The 15,790-nt window shown below is 42.8% G+C and overlaps 1 protein-coding gene across 2 annotated transcripts in view; it reads right to left on the reverse strand.

The window, feature by feature from the left end:
- Positions 1-15,790, reverse strand: part of bin3 (bridging integrator 3) — a 121,314-nt gene that overhangs the window by 47,682 nt on the left and 57,842 nt on the right. The gene's annotated exons all lie outside the window — the stretch shown is intronic.

The raw sequence follows: 15,790 nt of genomic DNA on the forward strand, positions 1-15,790 counted from the left end.
AAACAGCACCATAGACTGCAGTGGCTGAGGAAGGCAGCTCATCACCACCTTCTCAAGGCCAATTAGCAATGAGCAATCAATGCTGGTTGAGTCAGCAAAGCCCACATTCCATCAATTAAGAAAATAAAGGTTGTTGCAGCACATTTTAAACACTGATGCACCTCACCTTCTTAATTGTGTAAGTTTTAGGAAAGTCCTTATTCCATTTGTTAGTTCATTCGTATTTTGATGATAATGATTTTGCTGCATTTGCTGTTTTTGGTTTCAGATTTCCCAGCTTTTGTTCAGCAATGCCAGTTCACAGGCACAAGACGCAAAATTTGCACACAAAATCTCACCATGTAACTTGTCTGAGATTCCCTTTCAGCACCACTGCAATGCACTACATTTGTGTGTTCACATCTGTTCAGGTTCTGCTCTGTCCAAGCAAATCTGTCGCCAAGTGGGACAGGAGAACGGACTATTTCAGTGAAAGGATAACTGGGTGCAAACCTGACAGATGAATCAAGATGTGGGAACAAGAAATCAGTGGCAATAAAAACATAACAGAAATTGCTGGAGAAACTCCACAGATTTGGCAGCATCTGTGGATAGAGAAACAGTATCTTGTCCTGCTGCAGGAGTACAGACTCCAAATGATACAGCTGATTATTAAATTATAAAGGAAGGTCAGGATAAGATGTACAACTTTGATCACTTACAGGTCAGGTGTTAGTTGGGTTTACAGTTTCCAGGGGCTGTATTCTGTCAAAACAGGAAATAAGGGCCCAAAAGAAATAGATATTATTTGTTATGATTGATCTTCCACAAGGTTAAATTTAAAGTGCTAAGTCATGACAGAAGAGCTCAAAGCTGTGTTGTGCTCATCCCGCTCCATGTGGGAAGCCAGGAATAATTCCAGAGCCTGGAGCTAGCACGTGTGCAGGAAGTGTCTCCAGTTGCAGCTCCTGGAAATCTATGGTTCGGAGCTGGGGCAGCGGCTGGGAATACTGTGGAACATCCGCTCAGCTGAAACAACCGTGGATATGGAGGTGGTCATACTGAAGCAAGGCTGAGACAAGGATCAAGGTCAAGGAAAGTCAGCACGGTTGTGTGAAGGGAAGGTCGTGCCTCACAAACCCTATTGAGTTTTTTGAGAAGGTGACCAAACAGGTAGATGAGAGTAAACCCGTTGATGTGGTGTATATGGATTTCAGCAAGGCGTTCGATAAGGTTCACCACAATAGGCTATTGTACGAAATGCGGAGGAATGGAATTGTGGGAGATATAGCAGTTTGGATCGGAAATTGGCTTGCTGAAAGAAGACACAGAGGGTGGTAGTTGATGGGAAACGTTCATCCTGAGACCAGTTACTAGTGGTGTACCGCAAGGGTCGGTGTTGGGTCCACTGCTGTTTGTCATTTTTATAAATGACCTGGATGAGGGTGTAGAAGGATGGGTTAGTAAATTTGCAGACGACACTCAGGTCAGTGGAGTTGTGGATAGTGACAAAGGATGCTGTAGGTTGCAGAGAGACATAGATAAGCTGCAGAGCTGGGCTGAGAGGTGGCAAACGGAGTTTAATGCAGACAAGTGTGAGGTGATGCCCTTTGGTGGGAGTAACCAGAAGGCAAAGTACAGGGCTAATGGTAAGATTCTTAGCAGTGTAGATGAACAGAGAGATCTCGGTGTCCATGTACACAGATCCTTGAAAGTTGCCACCCAGGTTGACAGGGCTGTTAAGAAGGCATACAGTGTTTTAGCTTTTATTAATAGAGGGATCGAGTTCCGGAACCAAGAGGTTATGGTGAAACTGTACAAAACTCTGGTGCGGCCGCACTTGGAGTATTGTGTACAGTTCTGGTCACCGCATTATAAGAAGGATGTGGAAGCTTTGGAAAGGGTGCATAGGAGATTTACTAGGATGTTGCCTGGTATGGAGGGAAGGTCTTATAAGGAAAGGCTGAGGGACTTGAGGCTGTTTTCATGAGGGAGAAGAAGGTTGAGAGGTGACTTAATTGAAACATATAAAATAATCAGAGGGTTAGATAGGGTGGATAGGGAGAGCCTTTTTCCTAGGATGGTGACGGCAAGCACGAGGGGGCATAGCTTTAAATTGAGGGGTGAAAGATATAGGACAGATGTCAGAAGTAGTTTCTTTACTCAGAGAGTAGTAAGGGAATGGAACGCTTTGCCTGCAACGGTAGTAGATTCGCCAACTTTAGGTACATTTAAGTTGTCATTGGATAAGCATATGGACGTACATGGAATAGTGTAGGTTAGATGGGCTTGAGATCGGTGTGACAGGTCGGCACAACATCGAGGGCCGAAGGGCCTGTACTGTGCTGTAATGTTCTATGTTCTATCTCTCAGGGCGGCACAGGAGTTCCGCAATTTAGATGCTGAACAGTCAATGGTTGTGGTAGACTCTGGAACCAATGACAATGTAAAAAAAGGACGAGGTTCTAAAAGCAGAATAAAGGACACTACAAAGCAAGCTGACAACTAGGACCTCAAAAAGTAGTGATCTCAGGATTACCATCAATGCTACATATGATTCAGAGGAGGTACAGCAGAATATATTGTACGAACACCTGCTCAAAGAGATAGTTTGGAGGGAGGGTTTCAGATTCCTGGGGCATTGAGACCAGTCCAAACTGGACAGGTTACACCTGGGCAGCATCATCACTGATGACCTGCACGGTGCATTTGCAGCGGTGATTTGGGGAGGGTTTAAACTAAATTGGCAGAGGGATAGGAACTTTGGCAAGGACACAGAGGAAGGAGAATCACAGACAAGAACAAATGGCACGGAAGTGACTCCTTGGAATTTTCTAGGGTAGTGACACGCGGAGGCTTCAAAAGCCAGAATCAAACAAGGCCAAAGGAAAACTTAGTGGGACAAGAAATGTTAACAAGACAAATCAGAAGGCTTTGTGCCCGAACTATACAGTAATCTAAATACAGTCTCTCAAGCTCATTTCAAAGCACAAGGAAGGAAGCTATTCAGCATCTCAGTGCTTACTTTACCATTGCATTTAATGAGAGCAGGCGCACAGACCTTCTCATGCTTACTCTGCAAATCAATACAATAACGGTGGAGGTTCCCTCTCCCTGTAGTCGCTTATGGCCCGGTGGGAAAGCGACATGGCTGGCACCGGCCCTAAGCATATGTAATGATGGGACGCACACATCGTGCCAGTGTGTGCATGTGTGCGTGGTGTTAATTCCCCGCCATCCCAGGTGACCCTCCCAGTCTCAACCCCATCCAGATCGAAAGAATGCTCGAAAATTCAGACAGAGCACCTCGCATTGTTCTGAACACCAACAAACATAGGCCCAACGGACCCAGCCTTTCATTGTCGGTCACTATCACTTGGTGAAGCTCAGCAAATGATCTCTCTCAGCTCATGTTCATTTGCCTGGCTCATATCGCCTAAATTCCCAACCAGCATTCAATTCTGTTCTGAATGTTTTAGATTGCTCCTGGGCTCCCAGACTGATCTTAAATGAGAGTGTTACTGGTGAACCTTCATTGTGGAAAGAGTTTACTGACATCAGACATCAACACCTCAGGAGTACACTGCTCAGTCACTCCTGACTGCTCCATCATTTAAGACACTGTGGCTAATATTCCAGCTCAACATAAATTTCCCTGCACTATTCCCATATCCCGTGATGTTTTTCATACCCAAAACAATATCAATCCCTGATAACAAAGTGTGGAGCTGGATGAACACAGCACGCCAAGCAGCATCTCAGGAGCACAAAAGCTGACGTTTCGAGCCTAGACCCTTCATCAGGCAGGATCAGAGGGTCTAAGCCCGAAACGTCAGCTTTTGTGCTCCCGAGATGCTGCTTGGCCTGCTGTGTTCATCCAGCTCCACACTTTGTTATCTTGGATTCTCCAGCATCTGCAGTTCCCAATATCACTGATACAATATCAATCCCTGTTGTTTTGAACTGCACAGCCCCCAAGGGTAGAGAATTCCAAAGGCTCACCAACCTCTGGGTGAAGAAATTCTTCCTTGTCTCAATCCTGTACAGTCTACCACTTACTCTGTAGATTCACTGCAACCTCTTCTCCTAAGATAGCCCCACCATTCGAGGTATCAGTCTAGTCAACCTATATTTCACTCCGTCTGTGGCAATATGTCCTTCCTTTGGTAAGAGGCCAAACTGCACACAATAACCCAGGGGCTACCAAGTGCAAGGAGGCTCCTTTGCTCCTGCACTCAAACCCTTTTGCTGAGGCAGCCTACATTTCATTTGCCTTGCTTTGCCCTAAACTTTAAACAAGTTCTTTATACCAAGCGATCTGGCCAGTGTAAAAGATGAAGAACAATCCTTGCCCGAAGGAGCAAACTAGAGTAAAACATATGGAATGCGTTGCCAGCAGCAGTTGTGGAAGCAAGGTCATTGGGGTCATTTAAGAGACTGCTGGACATGCATATGGTCACAGAAATTTGAGGGTGCATACATGAGGATCAATGGTCGGCACAACATCGTGGGCTGAAGGGCCTGTTCTGTGCTGTACTGTTCTATGTTCTATATCAAAACTGACAGAACAAGGTTGATTTGTGGCTCAAACAAACAATGTGTTCATTGTTTCATCAACACAAGAGGAAATCATGATAAAATGGAACCCAATTAAGTCAGAGAAATGCAGCATGTTAACATTCAAAAGCTGCCCTGTAAATATGACAATAAACGTCTATGGAATGTCAAGGCTGCAGGTAAAAACAATTACTTGAAAAAAATGATTTCAGCACAGGAAGTGAACACACAAATCGTTGTGCAGCTTCTGCTCATGGAATAACCTTGTTGTATGAGGTACGCAAGAAAGAACATCCACAAAGAGATCAAGGAGATCCGCAGACAACAGAATGAAGAAGCATAATGACTGACTTGCCATCAACAGGAAATGGCTGGGAACTTTAAGCAAGCATCGAATTGTGGAGAGATGCGTATTTAGGATATCTGCTAATCGGCAAACTCAAAAGCAGACTTTGTGCATGCAAAGCCAGAAGAATGAAATACGCAGTTTGGATTTTCAGACAAGCAAATTTTGTCAGTCAGAGATAACCGAAAGGTCACCCTCTCTGAAACACAAGAAAAGATTCACTTTCAATCCCAGAATGAGTGGAGGATCAAACAGCAAATTAAACTTGCTGTGAAATAATTCAGTAAGAAGCTGGGAGTTAACAAAACAGTCACAGAAACAAGGATGCAGAAAGTTCGAGATAAATTACCAACACTCTGATCAAATACCTCCATGTGCAGCCAGTTGTACGAAACTGTTTATTTGCTTGACGCATTGAAACTTGGCCATTGACAAAGGGGAGACAAAAATCTCCTCACCATCAGCATCAAAGATACTTCCGACCAGCCGGACAGGTCAAATAAAAGTAAACAGAAAAGATACAATGCAATGGCATGGAAGCCCATGCGTGTTGGCCCAGGCATGTCTAGAATGCAGCACTCCAGGATACAATGGCAAGCATCAGAATTGGCAGCTGAGTAGGAAAGGGAAGCATGCTAGAACAATGAACAAAACAATGTGGAACAGGATTTTCCAGAACCACTGTCAACTTGGAATATTTGCAGCAGGAAAAGAAACATTCTATCAGGAGAAGACTATTCATACACTGGAGCCTGTTGTACTATACAGATGGACCATGGCTGCTCACTATCTCAACTCCACTTACAGTTCTACGGTCAAAGGAGAGGGAGAAAAGCCAGCACTGGTCCTCTGCACAGGTGGCTGGGTTTGCAGAAATTTTCTAGCATTCAAAGAAGGCTTGTATTCATGGAGTTTGGAAGAGTTCTGTGGCCCAGTACCAATACCAGTCAACAAAGTGGTTTCTGTCCAAGGCCACACTGGCTCCCCAATCTGAAACCAGCCCACAGCCTCACGAATTCATGACTGACTGGATAACCAAAGTTTGCAAGCAATTCGCCTTCAACACCTTTTTTGCATTGTCAACAGTCAAAGGTAGAAGCTTTTCCACTCGTAAATACCATGCACACAAACAAAAGATGGAGCAGCAAGTGTAAGAGTACGAAGAAAAATGTTAGCTGTCTGCTTTGTTCAACAAGAGACATACAATTAAAATTACAACACCTTGCCAAAATGTTTGGGGCAATAATCAAAACACAGAGATTTTCAAAAATTCCAAGACAACATGAATAAACATGCAGAATGAAAATGACTGGAATATTAGGATTGACAAAGCTAAATGTGAGGTATTACATTTTGGGAAGAGAACCAAGTGGTGACAAACTAATAGGAAAATAATAATCTAAAAAATGCACAACAAAAAACAAATGTGCACACACAAATACCCAATTTGCAGGTTGCAATGCAGGTTAAGAAGGCAATTTAAAAAAAAAACACAAATCAAACACGTCAATTCACTCAAATAATGACAAAATACTACAGACACTGCAAATCGGAAATAAAAACAGAAAATACTAGCATAACTAAGCAAGTCAAGCAAAATCTGGAGAATGAAAGGCAGTCAATGTTTTGAGTCTGGTATGATTTCTTCAAAATTTAAGCAGCTAAGACATGGTGATTTTTATGCTGTAGACTGTGGGAGTAAAGGAGCGAGTGGAACAGGTGGTGAAGGTCATGGGAGCAAAAGGCAAAGGGAGTGTTAATGGTGGTAAAGGAGAGATAGAGATGTAAGATAGGTGCAAACGACAGGTATATAAAGATGAAAGTGGGCCTTTTCTGATGATTGCATCCAACAAGACAGGAGTTTGTTTTGTTTTTTTGGGGCAAGAATGGAAGACAGCATTTGACCCTCTGGTTCCTTATCAAGCTGACTTGCTCCATACTTAGACTTCGATCCTGGACTGCTGAGGTGTTCCAACAAAGCTCAACACAAGCAGGAAGAACAATATCTCATTTACACATTGACACTTGACAACCTTGAGGTCTCAGCATGGAGTTCGACAACTTCACAGCAAGACTTCTTTCATCCATTCTGATCACAGACCCTATTCCTGGCTGTGTCTTTTTCCATATCTTTTTGCCTTTGCTTGTTCCAGATTTGGAAATATATTGCTGTTCCTGCAGTGTCATTGGATCAAAATCTTGGAATTCCACTCCCCAATGACACTGTGGGTTAACTGAAAGCACGTGGACTCCAGCAGTTCAGGAAGGCAGCTCACCATTACCTTCTCACGGCTAACGTGGGAAAAGTTACAACCACTGGCCAGCTAGTAACACCAAAATCTCACAAAAGAACAAAAAACTGTTTGCTGCAGATACTTTCACAAATCTCTGTAACAGACGTAACATGGCATTGGAACAAATAGCATACAGCTGTTATCCCATTTGGTGATATCTCATAGCATACGTACATTCCAGATCAGGATGTAATATTAGCCAGAGCTAACTCATATTCTTACCTGTTCATGTTCATGATATCAGTAGTTGAAAACCCAATCATTTGTTTTCTTTTGTTTTTGTTTTCAGGTTTGCATCATGTTCCAGCCTACCCGCAATCACCCAAGCTATTATCATGGCAAAACCATGAGAATTAATTCACACAATGACAAGAGAAGGATTCTGTGCCAAGGAAAATTCAACTTCTCAGACTCGGAATGAGGAGTAAACTGAGAACGGACGTCAGCTTCTCAGAAGGAGCAACCTCTATTTCAAAATGATTTCAGACATCTTTGTGAAGGTGGTGGTGAGATGTCCTCTTGAACTATTGAAGTCCTGTGGTTACTACACACAGTTGCATTGTTGTTCCAACTGAGAGATGAGCAGGCTCATTTCAGCAAGCAGATGAGAGCCAATCACACTGCAGTCAGTCTGGAGTCACATATCAACCAGACCAGGCAAACAGTATCCATTTCTTTCCAGGAAGGACATTCACAAGGTAGTTGGGTTGTTTGACCAAAAATGGCATGTTCCAAAAAGGGAGTCACAGCTAGCTCAGATAGCTGGATCGCTGATAAAGAGCATGGAGAGGATCACAGCGAGGTGGGGAGGGGACAGAACTGACGATTAACCATTGAATGGTGCTTCTGACCACTGCATGGTTAGGCCTCGCTATATTCACATGACAACTTGGGACCTAGCAGTAATAGGATTGCAAGATCCAATCTGGTGTAACAGTCACGTGTTACTGTGGTGCAAATATGATGGCAAAGCAAGTGAAAACAAACATACCCCAAATGTGAACAGATTGCCCAGTCTCTTCATATTTCACCTCTTGAGTATCAAACTGCAGCATTCATAAATTGAATCACATCACCATCTCACCCTCCAACACGAAGCAAGAAGAGCGCTAATGCTGTATTCACCGAATCATATAGTCCCTACAGTGCGGAAACAGGCCATTTGGCTCAACAATCCACACCGCCCCTCTGAAGGGCATCCCACCCAGACCCATTGCCCTACCCCTGCATTTCCCATGTCTAACCCACCTAACCTAAACATCCCTAGGCACTATGGGGCAATTTAGGCAGGCCAATTCACCGACCCTGCACATCTTTGCGACTGTGGGAGGAAACCAGAGGACGCCCAGGCAGACACGGGGCTAATGTGCAAACTCCACACAGACAGTCGCCCGAGGGTGGAATCGAACCTGGGTCCCTGGCGCTGTGAGGCTGCAGTGCTAACCACTGAGCCACCGTGCCGCTGTATGGGCCAGAAATGTTGATACATTTTAATTCTTGGCAAAAACTCAAATGAACAAGTACAAACAACTTCACCTACTCCATTTGTGTGGCTTTGCTCAAATCATCAGTTACTAAACACAAACCTACTTTGTAAGAAAAAATTCCAAGTAACCACAGAGCCAACCAAACTGATATAGGCAAACTACATTCTTTAAATCTACTTTGTGAAACAATTTGAGACCCGTATTGTCTGGCCAGTGTGTGGACATCTGCTGCTGAATACTAGGAAGAGAGCAAACGTCTGGAATTGCTCCCTGACAACTTCCGGGTGTCATCTGTTTCAAATAACAAAGGATAATTCATCAGTCAAGCACCATCACCTTGCATACATCCCGAAGAGATTACGTACTGACAGCGTGGAAGACACTGCTCCTTTTCTAAAATTCACTGAATTCCCCCAACAGCCTGACGGTGATTCTGATCTCTGACTGTGGATTATCTCCGCTTCCTGGGTCATCAAAAGCAACTTGATGGGGGCAAAGTTTTCCTGAATGGGACTCGGGCCTTGGCCTTTAGGTCCAAAGCTTATTTGACTCAGAAGCACGGTGCACGTTTGTTTTCTTTTTGGTTTTGATTTTATATTCTTGTATAATGTTCAAACATCAAACCACTTTATAAAGATCACATGTGACTCACTTCTGGAGGAACTGTTGAAACCAAAGCGCGGGAGACCGGAGGTGGCTCTGTCACAACTCTTGGACTGGAGGTGGAGTTTGAAATGAAAAGAGTGATGATGAAATCAGTTGGACAGCAGCCAACATGTGATGACTGTCTCATTTTGTTTCCCTTCACTGAATGAAATGAACACTCCAGGGCAGGTTCACAAAGAATGTACTACTCATCGATCCTAAGTAACTGCAGACTTGGAACACAGTGGAAACCTTCACTTACTAATGTACTTACTCAAAAATAACAGACATAGCTGCTGGGATACAGCCTGCCAAGGCTGTGCCTGTAGTTTGAACAAACCACATTTAAATAGCACCTCAAACAGTAAAGTGCCTCAAGATGCTTCACAGAAACAGTTGTTAAACAAGATTTGAAACTCAGCCATGGTGTGACATGACCCAAAGCTTGGTCCAACAGGTCTACTTTAAGGCATGTCTTAAAAAGAGATAAGAGAGGTGCTGAGGCAACAGGCTAAGGGCCCAGGAAGTGGGAGGCCTGTCCACCAATTAAAATTGGGAACATCTAAATGTCAAACCATGTTTTGACAACATGCTCGCCACTGAGTGGGTGGCACCATGAATCACTCTCACACACTGCACCCAGAGTGTGAGCACACAGACTGAACTCCAGCCTCAACAGACAGTGTTCAGAGGGTAAGTCCGAGCACAGCTCTCAGATGATGTCTGGGATCAGTTCATCAGTAGCTGGAGCATGACAGCGACAGCTTGGTGGGAGCACTCTCCTCTCTCTCTCTTGGTCTGGAGCTAGCAGGTTCAGGGTCCCCTTCTAGGGATTTTTAACACACAATGTAAGCTGACATTCCCTTGTGGTGCTGTGTTGCAAATGTCAGTTTACATGAGATGTTACACTGAGGCACCACGTTCCCTCACAGGTGGGCTTAAGATAATTCTGTGGCTGCTCCTTCAAAGAACAAGCTATAGCTGGAGTACACTGCTTCCTTGTGCAACATTTAAAAACAGATTAGACAATCATCATTACACTGGCAGCTTTGTGTGTGTTAATGGTCTCCCTTGTTGCCTACATTACAACCGTGACTGCACTTCAATGACTACTGCATGTGTTAGAAAGCATCATGATAGGCACTAAATGAAAATCCAAGTTTTTCCTTCTTCAAGTGTACATCAATTAACAAGGCACAATCGACTGGGTACAGTACGTTATCATCTTTTTAATGTATCAGAAAGTTGCCCATGACATTATTCATGGTAAGTCAGCGTGTTATTGTTCATCTGTTTCTGTCAAATCTGAATGAAGTCAGGGATACTGTCTTCTTATGATTAAGTAATCAACATGATGTTGCTCATGACTGGTATTATGGCATGTGGACTGGTACTTTGGGGATTTAATTCTACAATGGCATGAAAATTATAAAGTTGCTGCCATTGTATTTTATCCTATCCCCTTTCAGTGATGAGTTAAAATTTGACCTTTCAACACTTTTCAAGTTCAGAACGGATTGGGAGGTGGGAATGAAGTTTTAGCAATCGGAAAGACAGCTGGTATCCAGTTGCAGTGGCCAAGATGGTTGAGTTGAGGCTTAATTCTCCGAGTGAATGAGAAGGGAGTCTGAGCATCTGGTAGCTCAGAAAAACAATTCCTGACAGTGCCCAAATAAGGTTCCAAAACATCTTCTCTCTGACATTATATTTTGAACTCACGTAACAGAAACTGCCGGAAAACAAAAGGAAAATTTTATAGCAGATTAAGTAATGAAAAATACACCCTGACATACAAAATGCACAGCGCAGACTGCATAAACTTCACACCAATGATCTGACAAAAAGTATCAAGACTACACCCAGGTTTGCAGGAGAGAACACCTTCATATGTAAACTTCAAGAAAACATTAAAATGCATAAGAAATAATAATTCAATATGAAACTATAATTATAGTTCTGGAAAAGCATAATTCCTTGCTGAATTTGGTTTGTTTAACTTCTTAATTTTAGCACTGCAGATGTCAGCAATGAATGAGACAAAAAAAGCCTGCTTCAAAAAGAAGCATTTTGAAAAATTTGCAGGTGGGGAGGGGAAGAAGGTGAATCACACAGCACCATCTTATGTTTGGGCTTTGCAATCACAAGGTGATGAAGGAAGAGAGTTTGTTTCTATTCTAAACATTGACCTGGGAAACTGAAAATGGATACGGTTGACCAAGATGCAACTCAAGGTTGGCAGCAGGCGATAAGGTTTGCAAACAGATGGCTCGAACAGACAAGAATTTTAACTCAGATTGCCTGCACAATATGAAATGAGTAATCACGAAATGCACACAGCCACAAGATGTTTCACAGGATTCATGTTTTGTAGCATTGTGCTGCTCTTGCTGCTCTTCTGACAGCTGTGTTAGATAAAAAGAACGTTACCATAGATGTGTGCACCCAAAGACAATGCTGATCGTTAGCTGAGCTGTGTAATAGCTGGCTGAAATGTTCCTGAGTGCAGTTTGCCTGTTGTCCAGTAAGACATTCAGGTAGAATAGCTGAGCAGGTGACAGCTACTTCTGCCTCTAAGGCTCTTCCTGTGCAGGACCGAATTGTCACCAAAGGTAACACTTGCATGAATCAATGTGGAGCTTCACTGCTGTTTTCGGCAGAACCTTGGGTTCAGAAAGAAACGTGAATCAAGCAGATCCTGACTGCTTCAAAGTAAGCAAGACTCAAATGCAGGATTTGTAAGATACTCTGATCAGCAACTAGCAGCGGACTGAAACCTGGCCTCTATCTTGCATCTGATGCTCCCCTGGATAGGCTATTGTGGAAAAAGGTTTTAACTGGTTTCAAAGGGTTGGAGTTTGAGACATGCTCACCAAAGCCAAGTTTGTAAAGCAATGCCCAGAGATAACATCAGTGGGCAGCTCCCAGCTCGGTGGGATGCAGTACGTGATAATTAAGAAGTGTCAAGCCAATTTCACCAGTTGCTTGTCTCTGGCACCAACAAGGGCCGCATTGTTTGTACCAACATCCACTAGGTTAGCAGCCACAAACAGAAGCAATACTGAGAAAAACCTTCATTTCCCAGATGAACACGAGAAGGGACTTTCTGGGAATTTCACTGAAGGTTTCTACAAATCCAGCCAATGGTGGGACAGAAAACTGCAGCGAGACCACGACAGTGCTCACAGCCCTTCCTGCAGGAGCAACAAATCTTTGCTTGTAGACGAGGTCAGGCTCGAGGCAGAAGTGGCAGGCTTGCATCATCACTGAGTTGCAACATAAACTGGTGCCACAGCGAAATGAGTCAATGAATATCGTATTTAAATCTAACAAAACTTTCATCACGCAAGCCCATTTACAGAGGCTTAGTCTGACCTCTTGTCATGTGCGGCACAAGTACTTACTTGTGCAAACAACAAAAAGAAAACTCATATAAAAACCAGCATTGTGGAGCCTGTGCGCTTGGACCTCACAGGATATTGTCATCGAATTATGCTTATTATGACGAAAGGATCTTATCCACCTTTTCTAATGAGAAAATGTCACAGCTTTGTGTGATATGTGCTGCTTTGACATTTTATTCCGATTGCAGAAGCCTGAAAGCTGAGTGATGCACAAAGCATGCAAATTGCCTTTCAGAGTACAAGGAATATATATCCTTTTTAAAAGAAAGTTTATTCCAGCTTGAAATGCAGCCTCTGGTCAAATGTCACTCGGCCAAGCTACACTGTGTTTGTCTCCGCTTGCCCAATTAGCCCTTTGCCATTTCTGTAGAATCCACTTTTTTTTTTCCAAATGTCATCTTGTATATTTAGTAAAGATGATTTCTTATGCAGAGTGCTAGCTCTGTTCATCAAAATAAAGGCAGAAATTAAAGCAACTCGCCAATCTTGCTGTTCAGTTTAATCTGAAGATCCTGAGCAAAAGATTTCTAAATGTGTACTCTGTAATCAAATTTCCAGCTGGAAAGAGTTTGTCATTTACTTCAATAGACAATACTTTGGTTGCAATTACATAACTAGGGATTTGAAGAACGGAGGCAAGCAATTTTGGGGAGGTCAAACAATAAAACAAGGATAAATTCCTCCAATAAAATAAACCTGGCTGGTGAATTAATTTGACAATTGCTTATCTGTTCCCAAGTGTACAGGTCAGAGTGTTAATTCATAAGTGACAACATGATACAGTGAGTAACTGTTCATGATTGTTCATGTATTGAGTTAAATTTCAAGCGAGTTGTCTAATAAAACAATTCAAAAGACATTTAAGTCACCCTGAATTCTTGCCCACTTCATTGGACTTCACTTCAAAAACACTTTTCCAGTAAAACATTACCATGTTTTCAAATTCATCAGTTATAATTTCCAAAGGGTTGTTTATCAAATTTATGACAGTGAGGTGGTTCATGCACAATACTGTAACATAAGCTAATGTGTCCAGGAGAAATATCCATAGATAAATTACAAAATGAGAGTGGCAGGCTTGCCCTGAGTTGTGTGGAATCTTACTACACATAAATTGCATTTCTCACAATGCAATCGTAACTGCACTTGAACAGCTAAGATTGAATATGAAGATCATAAAACATGACACAAATGCAGGCTATTAAATCATGTTCGCTAAATACAGTGTTTGTATCTAAAAAAATTCAAGTCTTGAAGCAGGGAGGGGAATTATTTCCAAATTTAACAGAGCCCCTATTCTCATACGAAGAGTCTGAATGAAATGGTGGGATTACAATGAGAGGCAGGTCATCAAATTATGATGAAATCTGAATGTTGGATGAACGTTATTCATCCAGAAAAGGAATGGGCTGTCCGTCAAAATTACTCCCTGCTGCAAAGATCATTTAAAGTTTAAAACATTTCTTACAAGTGGAAAATATTTCCAGTAGTCCAGGTCAGTGAAAATGCTCGACTGATCTGTCTTCACTGAGTCAATGCTGCTCTCTGTGAATCATTTGCAACTTTCTGCGTCAGGGACAACCCAAAAAGAAACCTACCACCTCTCTCGGAGAAAAGAACATAATGGACGTTTTTACTTTGAATAATGGTTTGTGCTGAACTGGCTTTACATCAAGTAACAAATCAAATTCTTGGGAAAGCATTCGCGAGTCATTGATAGGTTTTGACCCCAAACTGAAACATGAGCCACTTCACGTGGCACAGGAGGTCTAACAAGCCACTTTATCCGCATGCTGGAAAAGCAGCCTTTCTAGGAATTCTTCTCTGTCTTTTTGCTTTTCCTGAAGGATTTAGTCCTGCAACACCCACTGGTGAATGATCAAATGTTGAGACTGTGGCTGCTGATTCCTGCAATAGCAGAACGTTTGCCAAGGGAATGGAGCTGGATCCTTTCTGACAAAAAGTGTGGACTTAACATTAATCCTATCATTAGAAACCTACATCTACCCCATGTTATATAAGAGTCATACAGCACAGAAACAGACCCCTCGGCCCAACCAGTCCATGCCAAACATTATCCCACACTAAACTAGTCCCACCTGCCTGCTCCTGGGCCATAACCCTCCGAGCCTTTCCTATTCATACACTTATCCAAATGTTTTTCAAACATTGTAACTGTACCCACATCCAAGCCATCTTCAGGAAGGTCATTCCACACACAAACCTGTGTGTGAAATATTTGCCCCTCATGTCTTTTTAAAATCCCTCTCCTCTCACCTTAAAAATGTGCCCCTGAGCCTTGAAATCCCCCATCCTAGGGAAAAGACACCTACCATTGACTCTATCTATACCCCTCACTATTCTCTAAACTTCGATCAGGTCGCCTCTGAACCTCCTACGCTCCAGTGTAACAAAGCCCCAGCCTATCCAGCCTTTCCTTCTAACTCAAACCTTCCATATCCAGCAACATCCTGGTAAATCTCTTCTAAAGCCTCTGCAGCTTAAGAATATCCTTCCAAAATTCAGGGTGACCAGAACTGGGCACAGTATTCCAGAGGAGGACTCATCAATGTCCTATACTACCTCAACATGACTTCCCAACTCATATATTCATCGGGCTGAGTAACAAAGGCAAGCATGCCAAACACTTTTTTAACCACCTGCCCATGTATATGAAGCAAACTTCAAACAGTTATGTACCTGAACCCTTCGGTCCCTCTGTTCTACAATACTACACAAGCCTTACCATTAACTGGATAAGTTCTCTCCTTGTTTGTTGTTCAAAGCACAATTCCCCCCAGTTATCCAGATTGAACTCTATCTGCAATTTTCCAGCCCCTTGACCGATTTGATCAAAGTCCCTCAGTAAACTTAGAGGATGTTCTTCACTTGTCTACTATGCCACGAATGCTGGTGTTGTCTGCAAACTTACTAACCATGCCTTGTATATTGTCATTCAAATCATTTATATAAATGACAGACGAAAGAGAACCCAGAATCGATCCCTGAGGAACATCACTGGTCACGGCCTCCAGTCCAAAAAGCAACCCTCCACCATTACTCTCTGTCTCCTGCTGGTAA

The sequence above is a fragment of the Stegostoma tigrinum genome, chromosome 40, assembly GCF_030684315.1.
Source record: "Stegostoma tigrinum isolate sSteTig4 chromosome 40, sSteTig4.hap1, whole genome shotgun sequence".
Classification (NCBI taxonomy): Eukaryota; Metazoa; Chordata; class Chondrichthyes; order Orectolobiformes; family Stegostomatidae; genus Stegostoma; species Stegostoma tigrinum.